Raw genomic sequence first — 10,796 nt, 5'->3', positions numbered from 1 at the left:
TAAGAAACATCCATATCAATAGGTGAATTAGAGTCATCTACATCACCTCCATTTTGCTGGTTTGAATTTCTGGTTCCTGTCTTTCCAACTTCATCAAGATGAACACTTTCAAGTGTCTTTGTCACCCACTTTTGGGGACCTTTTTGAGATGGTCCAGGCTACTCCTTTGATTGAGTTGGGACTGAATCAAGATTGAGTCTCCCAATTCTATCAATTACATCACTTAAAGCATCATCCGTTGTTGGAGTTTCATGCAGGGGAGAGTGTTCTTCAGAAGAAGATTCCACATGTTGATCTAGTATAGGAATCCCCCCTTCAAGATGTGGAATCTGATTATCAAATTCTTGAAATGATTTTTCTTTTGCGAATCTTTCCAATCGATCAAGTTGCCGCTCAACAACATTGTCAGTTTTGGATGATTCAAGGAAAATTACATCTCTAGATATAACAAATTTCTTATTTACTTCATCATAGAGGTGTTATGCTTTGGAGGTGTTTGAATACCCCAAAAAGATACACCTACAACTTTTAGCACCAAGTTTGTTTCTATGTACCTTTGGTATCAAGGCATAACAGGTGGAACTAAAGACCCTGAGATGCTTTACCGAAGGAACATGTCCATAGCACATTTCATATGGAGTCTTATTTCTTATAGCATTAGATGGACATCTATTCTTTATATATGCAGCACATAGAACAACATCAGCCCAAAACATTATATTTACATTTTTTAAGAAGAGCATGGATCATACCATATTTAATATTGTCTTATTCATTCTTTGAGCTACACCATTCTGTTGGGGATTGTAAGGCACAGTTGTTTGATGTTTGATCCCATGTTGGCGAAGATAGTTTTCAAATTCATTTGATGTGTATTCTTTTCCATTATCAGTGTGAATAGACCCAATATGAGATTGTGCATCGTTTTCAATCCATTTATGAGAATTCTTGAATGTTTGAAAAGCATCAGATTTGTTCTTCAATAAATAAACCCAACACATTCTTGTGTAGTCGTCAATAAATGTCGTGATATATTTATTTCCATTTGCAGAAGGAATAGGCATTGGACCACATAAATCTGAATGAATGAGTTCAAGTTTCCTTTGTGCTCTTGAATGTGAATCATGAAAAGACTGTTTTCTATGCTTTCCTAGAATGCAAGCATCACATTTCTTAAGTTTCCTAGGAATTGTAGGCAAACCAGCAACACCATTTTTCTTTAATAAGCGGAGACTATCAAAGTTCAAATGTCCAAATCTAGCATGCCATAATAAACTTGATGGAAGTGTACCTTCTTCATGATGAGAATTGTATGAGAAATGTTGTGCATGAGCAGAGGTTCCTTGCAGTTTGAGAAGCCTTTCTTCTTCTATTCACCTTATGACAAGTTAGTGGTCAGATGCTTTTCTTACCTCAAGCTTGCCATCAAACATATGAATGGAGTGACCTTGCTAGCGGATGTGGACCAAGGACAGCAAGTTTCTCTTGAGCTGTGGGAGATATAGAACATGATCTAGAAGAAAGTCTAGAAGACGTGGCAGTTTAAGCCTGATTGTGCCAAGCATTGACGGCTTGATTTTTTATTGATCTGCAAAGTATACTGCTCCATCAACATTGTCAGTGAAATTTTAAAAAAAATCTTTTCTATGAGTCGTGGCAGGTTGCTCCTGAATCAAGCAATGAATCATTTTTCCAAGAAGCAAGTGAAGCATTAAATAAATCTTCATTTACTCCAATGTTACATTGTGCCACAACATAGTGAGTAGATTCAGGTGCTTTACCTTTGTCTGTATCATCAGTTTTACCTTTCTGTTGGTTTCTTTTCTGCTCAATTTTTTCCCATGGTAGCTTGCATATAGAGGCATCATGTGATCCATTTCTTTTGCAGTGAATACAGTGCAAATCTGCCTTTTCTCCTTGAGAATGTCTGCCCCCCCTGCCTCTGAAATATCTTCCTCTTCCTCTTCGACCACCTCTTCCTCTTGTAGAATCTTGAGCAGGATGCTTTTCTTTATGAGTAAGGCACACAACTTCTTTAGAAGATTCAGGGGTTGTCTTATTTCCAAAAGCTTTCACTCTTTCAGAAAACTTTTTCACAAGAGAGTCAAAGGTTATATCTTTGAGATTTCCATTTGCTTGCAATGACTCAAGATAATTGGAGTAAGTAGGATAAATTTCCTTGAGAAAAGCGATAAGAGGAATATCCAATTCAACCTTAGTGGATTTGATATCATGCATTATAGACTTTACTTCAGATGCAAGAGCAAGAGGATCATTATTTTTCAGTTCAAGAGTGAAGAGTTTAATCATGAGTTGGACAACTTCAAGTGCAGAATGTGAGTCATAGAGTTCTTTCAGCTTTTGTAAGGCTTCAAAGGCAGTTGAATATGACGAAATATGGTGACTCACCTCTTCATTTACAGATGCTGCGATTAATGCATAAGCTTTGTTGTTCTTTTTTTCCCAAATGACAAGCTCTTTGTCTGAGGTAGGTTGTACTGGATCATTGTCTCCTTCTCTGACACACACTCCTTTCCATAACTCATTGAAAATGAAGGTGTGTTTTATCATCCGAGACCATTCAGGATAGTTCTCCTTGCCAGTGAGAACTATTCCCACCATGGATATGATTGAATGCATTCCGTAAAAAATACTTTTGCTGATAGAAAAAATACTTCTGCCAATATACAGTAAATTGTACTCAAAAAGGAATTCTCAAAAGATTTCAAATCCACCATGTGACCCACATAAATCCATCATTATATAAATCCACCATATAAATATCATATAAACTTCATATAAATCCACCATATAAATCTCATATAAACTTCATATAAATCCACCATTATATATGCATATGGCATATGTCCCCTTTAAAAAAAACCATGTGAAAGCGTTCAAATGGCATACGCCCCCTTTTAAAAAAACTTAATTACCATGTGATAGCGTCCAACGTTCAACTATGTAACTGCGTCCAGCGTTCAACTGTATGTGTTGCAGAACTGAGACTCGGCAAACCTGTGTGTGGCAGCAAAGTGCAAAACGTAAATGTAATATGGGGTCGCGACAATACACACTTGAACTCGCCTTTTTATTTTTTATTTTTCGGCACTCAGGTTCCACACTGGACCCCTCTTGACACACAGCTGAAAGCCTGTTACCATGTGGGCACGTGCATATATGTGAAGAGGGCAGGCGGAAGCGCTGGTTAAAAGCGGAACAGTGGAGAGCCGAGAGGACGGGGAGGAGCAAAACTGGAGGAGCAAAATGAGCGAGCGCTCAACAAGCACCTACGATCTTGTGGAGCAGACGTAGTATCTGTATGTAAGGGTTGAGAAAACCAAAGATCTGCCCGCCATGGACATGTCGAGGTTCGTCGTGGCAACTATAAGGGTACCACGAAGTACTTTGAGAAGAAATCAAACACTGAATGGCACCAGGTCCATGCTTTCTCACAGGATAGAATCCAGTCGTTCATGGTGGAAGTGGTGGTTGCTAAAATTATGAAACGTTTATGGACAAAGAGCGCAGGTAAAGGAATATGGCAGACAGAGCGCAGGTAATGGAATATGGCAGACAAAATGCAGGCAGTGTCAGACATCATACATGCACTCAATCACTAAATTATATGGAGAGTAGGGGAGCATAATAAGGAGTTACAAAGACATAAAGGCTAAAAAAAGGAGCTGGCTTTGATACCATGTCAGGCCAGGCAGTAACTCCATTAAGCAAAAACTGATTCGTGTATTATTCCATCAGGTAGGTCTTTGTTATATACAACAGGGAGTGACTGTTCAGTTCATCTCCCAATGACTGTTCACATTTCTAATTTAATTATTTACATAAATTCACCCAATCATGAGGATTAGGTGTCAACAACCTCAAATGCATTAATTGATTTGTATATATATATATATATATATATATATAACTTTTAATTTTTGCAACTATTCAAAAACTCATATATATATATATATATATATATATATATATATATATATATATATATATATATATATACTTACTTATAATTAATGCATCTAAAATGTTTTAAAATATATATAGACAAAAATAAGTATCTTCCTAATGGTATTTTTCCTTAATGAGAAACTAAATGACTTACAAAAAATTTTCTTTATGATAATTCTCCAATGTTGATTATATGTGTAGTTAAAATTAAATAGTATATTGAATCACTAATAGGGCCAGCATCTAGAGAGATAGTTACCCAATTTCACACATAAAAAGAAAGAGATACTCCCTATAATCATTTTTCCAGAAGCCATGATTTTTGTATTAGATTTTGGTTGGGATGTATGTTAGAAATTGTAATTACTCTCGCATGAGGAGTTGGCTAAACATAGAGAGTAAGTTAACTGAATGATTAAGTGTTGAGCGTTGAGTCAAGTCGAGTCATGGATAAAGAGTTAAGTGCAATCCATATTTAGAGTGTGAGTTAACTGAGTTAGGTTGTGTGGTTGGATGTGAAGATATTTTGGGTGAGTCACTAGTTGAAAAGGTTTAAATACCCTTCATCAGGTTCATTGTACCCATCATATTTTGTGTGATGAATAAAAGAGTGGCAGCTCATGTTCATGTGTGAACTCATGCCTTGTCTCCTCCACCTTTTCAACAAATTGGTATGAGAGCAAGGTTTGAGATAGAGAGAATCTGCAGCTGCAACTTTCAGAGTCGCATTGTGTGAGTTATAAGAGAATCGAAAGTTTCTCAGTGGCAGAGCTCGTTTGGTCTGCAGACAACATGAAAAACTCGTGTTTTGAAAAAGTAGCCGCAGCTGCCATAAACACCGATCGCTCGGTGCTCTCAAATAAGTGAACGTCAGCTTGCAGAGACGCCACTATATTTAAAAGGTACAGTAGCCACGGATTTCCTGCGATATTAAGGTGTCGTAGCCTTGATCCAGCGGCCTACTGTGCATGCAGATTTTTGGCTCAGCCAAGAGCGTTGTGACACTAATGCGTGAGTTCGTCATCGTGAACGGCATTTGCACCCAGCCCTCTCATCACAAGATGCGCGTTAATAGAGCGACGAGGATTTTTCGAAGTCAAGTTGTCTGACAGTCAAGCGACAGCCATCACCAACGGAATAAACCGGCAGCCTCATTTATAAATTGGTGAGTCAACGGCAGCAGGGCGTCGTAAAAACCATTCAGTGGCCAATGTTTTAAAGTGGTTGGGAAAATATTCACCGAAACTTGTTTTTAAGTCAAGTGGGGGATTTAACAGGTTTGAAAAACAACCATTATTATAAAAGGGTGTTTTAAAGTACCCTTTAAAAAGGGCCACTGAAAGTTTATTCAAAGGGTATTTTAAAAGGGTTTTTATATTAAAAAGTGCATGGTATGAAAGGAATTAAAAAAGAAAGGTTTATAAAAGGTTTTTAAAGTGGAAATTTTTGTGTGGAAAATATTTAAAGTAATTTTTATTAAAAGAAAAATAAATAAATTATTGGGAAGAAAGTTTAGGGCTTTGCAAAGTCTATTCGTCTATAAAATATTTTGTTTGTTTTGTCAAGCATCAGAGGTTTTGGGTGAAGATTGTGTTTTATGGGGGTGTATATTGAAAATTATATTTTTTTCTGGGTCGATATAGAAGACAACCTTATGCAATCAACAAAACAACTATAAGAAAAAGAATGACAATTGTCATGGGTCGCAAAGCGCCACTGAAGAAGACTAAGAAAATGAATTAAAAAAAGAGAGGAAAAGATCATTGCCATGGTTAGAGAAGTTCAGGCCGTAACCAATGAACTGAAAATTTCTAACAGAAGACATAGAAAAATCGAGGGTGATTGGTGTAGCTTTGATCTGCCACAACTTTCTATGTTTATAGGTAAATATTTTGATCGTTGGGTTATCAAAATGCTGACTTTTCTTAGAGATAAAGATTTGATTGAATACGGGTCTAATAACCCATATGATGAAGTATGTGATGCTTTAGCATTGAATTTTATAAAACAAGCATTAGATGAAGTGTTTGTGCAAGGTAGCAAAAGCTACAACTTTCAAGGAAGCATGGAAGTTCTTGGAAGCAGAGTTTGGTGCAAGGGGGAGTGACATGCAACAATGGGTTATGTCATAGGCAAAGAAGTCAGCCACAAATCTGAGCATAAATGAGCAAGACTCTGAGAGGAAAACAGAGCTTGGAGAATCCCACTCAAAAGTGGATGATGGTTGTCAAGACCATAAAATTGAAACCCATTATGCAAGCATGCATATGGATGAAGAAGATGCAACAAAGATTGCAATGAGATAAGCAGGAGTCTCTGTGTGTGAAATAGAGCAAGAGCAAATAAATGCTCAAGGACTCCACTATAACATGGATGATGCAGATGATTGTGAATCCCACTGTGATGAGACACATGTGGATTATGACTACAAAGTTATATGTGAATAATCCAGACGCAACTATTGGATGTGGTGAATTTGAAACTACCAATGAAATTGACAATGAGAACATGTATGCTCGAATATCCCACCATAGTGTGGATGAATATTATATTGATGACATGTGTGGTTTATTTTTTGAAACAGAGATTGATTGTGACAATATGGTAAGCGCAATGTTTGATAAAACATTGAAGGTTGAAGCTGCCATTGTAGTAGCAAGATATGAAGTAGTTAGAACTGCTCATGATGTAGTATGTCATCTAGCAGTAGTTGATGATCAAGAACAAGATAAAGTGATTGAAGTGTTTTTGATGAGAATATCCATTAACATCATAACAATGGAAAACAACCTCCATGCAGTTGAAAAGAAACCAGATGTAGAGCAAGAAGCTCTCATTGAAGGGAGTCATATTAAAGATGTTTTTAACATTATTTTTTAATATGTAGGTGTTCAAAATAGCACAAGAGCAGAAGTTGAAAACAAAGTTGTTATTATGTTTGATGCGGATTTGAAGCTCATTGAAGAATGGATTCAGAAACCAATAGAACAAATTGAAACGAGTCTTAAAGCAGCAGCTGGAATAACAAAATTTAATGAAATGGTGAATGATGATCTTGAGTGTGTAGATTACAGGAAAAAGATAGCAGTACCTAATGATGAAAGTGAAAAGAATGATATGGATTTTTCTGAAGACAAAGATGAATGCATCGAAACCATTTTTCGGCGATGAAGTCAAGAAGAGATAAGATTCTACTATCAAAAAATATGGCAAAAAGAAATACCAGAATATGAAAAACAAGAAGCAAAACAAAGAAGAAAGTTTGAAGATGCAATGTTTTGGCAGCAATCCATGGTTGGACGAATATTTGAAGAGGAATATGTAATAGACAAGATCAAATTGTGTTTAAGCACAAATTCAATAAAAGTCAAAGAAAAACTGCAGCAACAACAAGTAAATAAATCCTACAATAAGAAAGTTCAACAGAGAATGAAGCAATTTCGAGGATATAAAATTTTGAAGAAGAGAAAAATAAAATGCAAAATTGTAAAAATCTTGAGTCATTGTAAGCCTAGCTGAGACATAGACCAGTAGACATGTTTGAGTGATAATCAAGTCAAATTATGTTGACTCATAGGGTCATAATTAAGGGGAAATGTTAAAAATTGCAATTAATCCCGCATGAAGAGTTGGATAAACATAGACAGTCAGTTAACTGAGTGATTGAGTGGTTGAGTGTTGAGCATTGAGTCAAGTTGAATCATGGATAAAGAGTTAAGTGTGGTCCATATTTAGAGTGTGAATTATCTGAGTTAAGTTGTGTGGTTGCATGTCAAGATATTTTAGGCGAGTCACTAGTCAGAAAGGTTTAAATACCCTTTATTAGGTTCATTGTAAGCGTCATGTTTTGTGTAATCAATAGAACAATCTTTGTACTACATTCTCGTTAGAATGCACGTTATAATACTATATTCTAATGAAAAGAGTGTGAGTGTAAAAGCACTCATATGTTCAAAGAATTTGTGAATTGATACAATGCATTTTAATGAATGTAGTGCATAGTGAAAGCCATATTCAGTGTATTTGGGTATGACTAATAACATAAAAGTACAAAAAATAATATGAGTATTTATTTAATTAAATTAAAATGTTTTTGTTGTTTAAAATGTATTTTTGATTATATATAAATATAAAATCTTAAACGTTATAAATTTATGATTTTATGATTCAAATTTGTAATTTCAACTAATCAAATATCAAAGAATAAATTCAACTAAATAATATGCCAAAAAAATTCCAAAACTTATAATGTAAATGTAAATGTAGTGTACACCATTCGAGTTCTTCAACGCATTAGGGAATGACTATACAGCATGAAAGAGCAAGAACCGCACTAACCAGTGTATGTTAGGACTTTGAAATGATTTTATGCAAGAACGGGATTTTCGTTATTGAACCTTGTTTTTCTACCAGGACAAGGAAAATTCCATGTATTACGGACTAGTTTGATTCATATGGCTTACTGAATTGAAATTAAGGTTAGCACAACGTTCAATAGATTGGAGAGATTTTAAAGGTTTGATTAGACTGTACCGAGCACTGTATTTGTAGGTTACGTAGATGGAGAATAAATCTTGATGCTCAAATAATGGCAAATAGATTTTGATTGGAAGTTTGAGCGCTAGATTGACTCTTTTGGCAACTTGGCCACGGGACTTGGTGATTGGATTCCTTTTCAGTATATGTAGATTCGGGATTATTGAAGAATTTTCACATTGCTATGGTGTTGATTTCGCATAACCTGTCAGAGATAATAGGAAAATTGATTGTACAATGTAAAAGAATGACATGCAAATTAACGTAATTGCGGCTGCTGGTTAGAACCAAATATTTGGACGTGGTATCGTGGTCACGTTGTAATGGGGCAGAGCCAGAGAGAGTGAGATCGGCATCTAGCAGAATGAGTGTCAGGAAAGATTGAGAACATTGAGGCCAAATATGTATATTTTGAATGCAAATATGTTCGTAGATGAAGAGTTTTATTAATCAAATGTGGTTTAATAAGGTAAATAAGAAATTTTTTATAATTGGAAATCATTGGTGAGAACAGTCATATCTAGTTGTTAATTGTTAAGGCAGGTTGTCTCATTACTGTTATTTAAGGAAAACCATGTCATTTGAATAATTTGTTGGTGATCCGTAAGGGGGTAAGCTTTCGCTCCTCTCCTCTGAGTCTTGGGTAGTTAACTTGTTTTCTTACTTCGAAAAAATGAGCTCCTAGTCAAACAAAACCAATTTTAGAACATACTCCAGACTTTAAATAAATAAGAAATTATTTAAAAATTAAAATAATAAATTATTAATTTATTATATAATTTAATATTTTTCACTTTAGATAAATAAGAAATTATTTAAAAATTAAAATAATAAATTATTAATTTATTATATAATTTAATATTTTTCTAAAGTGATATAGTTTGTTGATTAAAAATATGTATTTTCTCTTAAAACTTCGTAAGTTAAAATTCAAAGGGGAATACAAATTGTTATACATTATACATAAAAGAAAACTAGCCTAAACCATTTGAATAATTATAATATTTAATTGGTAGTAAAAGTTTATAAACATTATTAATTTTTCTTTTCAAAAATTACAAGTAGAAAATGTAAATGATAAAAATGTCGGTAAGCTTTGAATTTGCATTATTTATATCACCATAGTTTAATATATTGATTATTGTGAATTTAATAATTAAATAAAATTTAGTTCATGTTATACAAATTTGTAAAAGATATTAATGTGTAAAAAAATATTACTTAATTATTAGTCTAATTCACATGATTACAAAAGTATTTAATTCAATTTATATATGAAGTTACATAAATTGAATATTTTTGGCTTTATTGTAATGAATTTGTGTAATTTATTTACACACAAGGAAAAATATATTAATTATTATCCTAAACCAAGTGATTACAAAAAAAATAATTCAATTTATGTATGAAGTAACATGAATTGAATTTTTATGGCTTGATTTTAAATTTTTTTTAGTTGATTTAGACGAAACTAAATGAACCTGAACCATGAGTAATATGCTCATAAAATGTGTAGCATCTCAAATCATATTTATGCATTGTGGTAAGATTACTAATAAATACACACTCCCAATCAAAATAAAGGAGTCATATTTTTATACGGAAATCAAAATATTATTTGTTTGTAGGCATTGCATAATTAGTTAGGTTACGAAACTATTGAGTAATTGTATTGTTCATGGAAACAAGTTCCTTAGCATGGGAGGAGTGTGGTTACTAGGACCACATACAAAATATTTTCATATATTTTTCTATTGAAAGGAATGCTAGGAAAAAGGATAGATTGCAAAGGAAGTTTAGGGAATGCACTATATATGGCAATTGGTTGTTAAACAAAATATATATAGACAGAAAGCAGGGTGTATTGAATGTATTGAACAATGATACTCTGATAAATTTGATTTTGTTCACGACCCCTTCACCTTTTGAATCCCACTGAATGAAGATATATCATAGAGCGAAACACTGTGACACAATACATAATGGTGGTAGATGACGAGAAGAGAAATGGTGGTGATCCCAAGGAGGGAAACGTAGCTGTGACCGTTTAATTCTTTCACTTTCGAATTAAAGTTAGTGGCAGGGTTTTGGTATATGGCTTTAATATGGTTTATTGTATACTACCCGCCCTCTGTACTGGCCTCGGGCTTGCAACAATGGGTTATCACTTTCGCCGAGGGTATTTGGAATTCATTTCTTCTTTGCTATGGTTTGGCGCTGTGGGTGATCGGTGTTTTTGCCTAGCTCTTATGATGGCTGGTAAGTATCATGCCTTGCTTGTCCTGTATCGT

The sequence above is a fragment of the Pinus tabuliformis genome, chromosome 4_1 (genome assembly GCF_031772625.1).
Source record: "Pinus tabuliformis cultivar Carrire ecotype Pingquan chromosome 4_1, CPIR1, whole genome shotgun sequence".
Taxonomy (NCBI): Eukaryota; Viridiplantae; Streptophyta; class Pinopsida; order Pinales; family Pinaceae; genus Pinus; species Pinus tabuliformis.
This window is presented reverse-complemented; position numbering follows the sequence as displayed.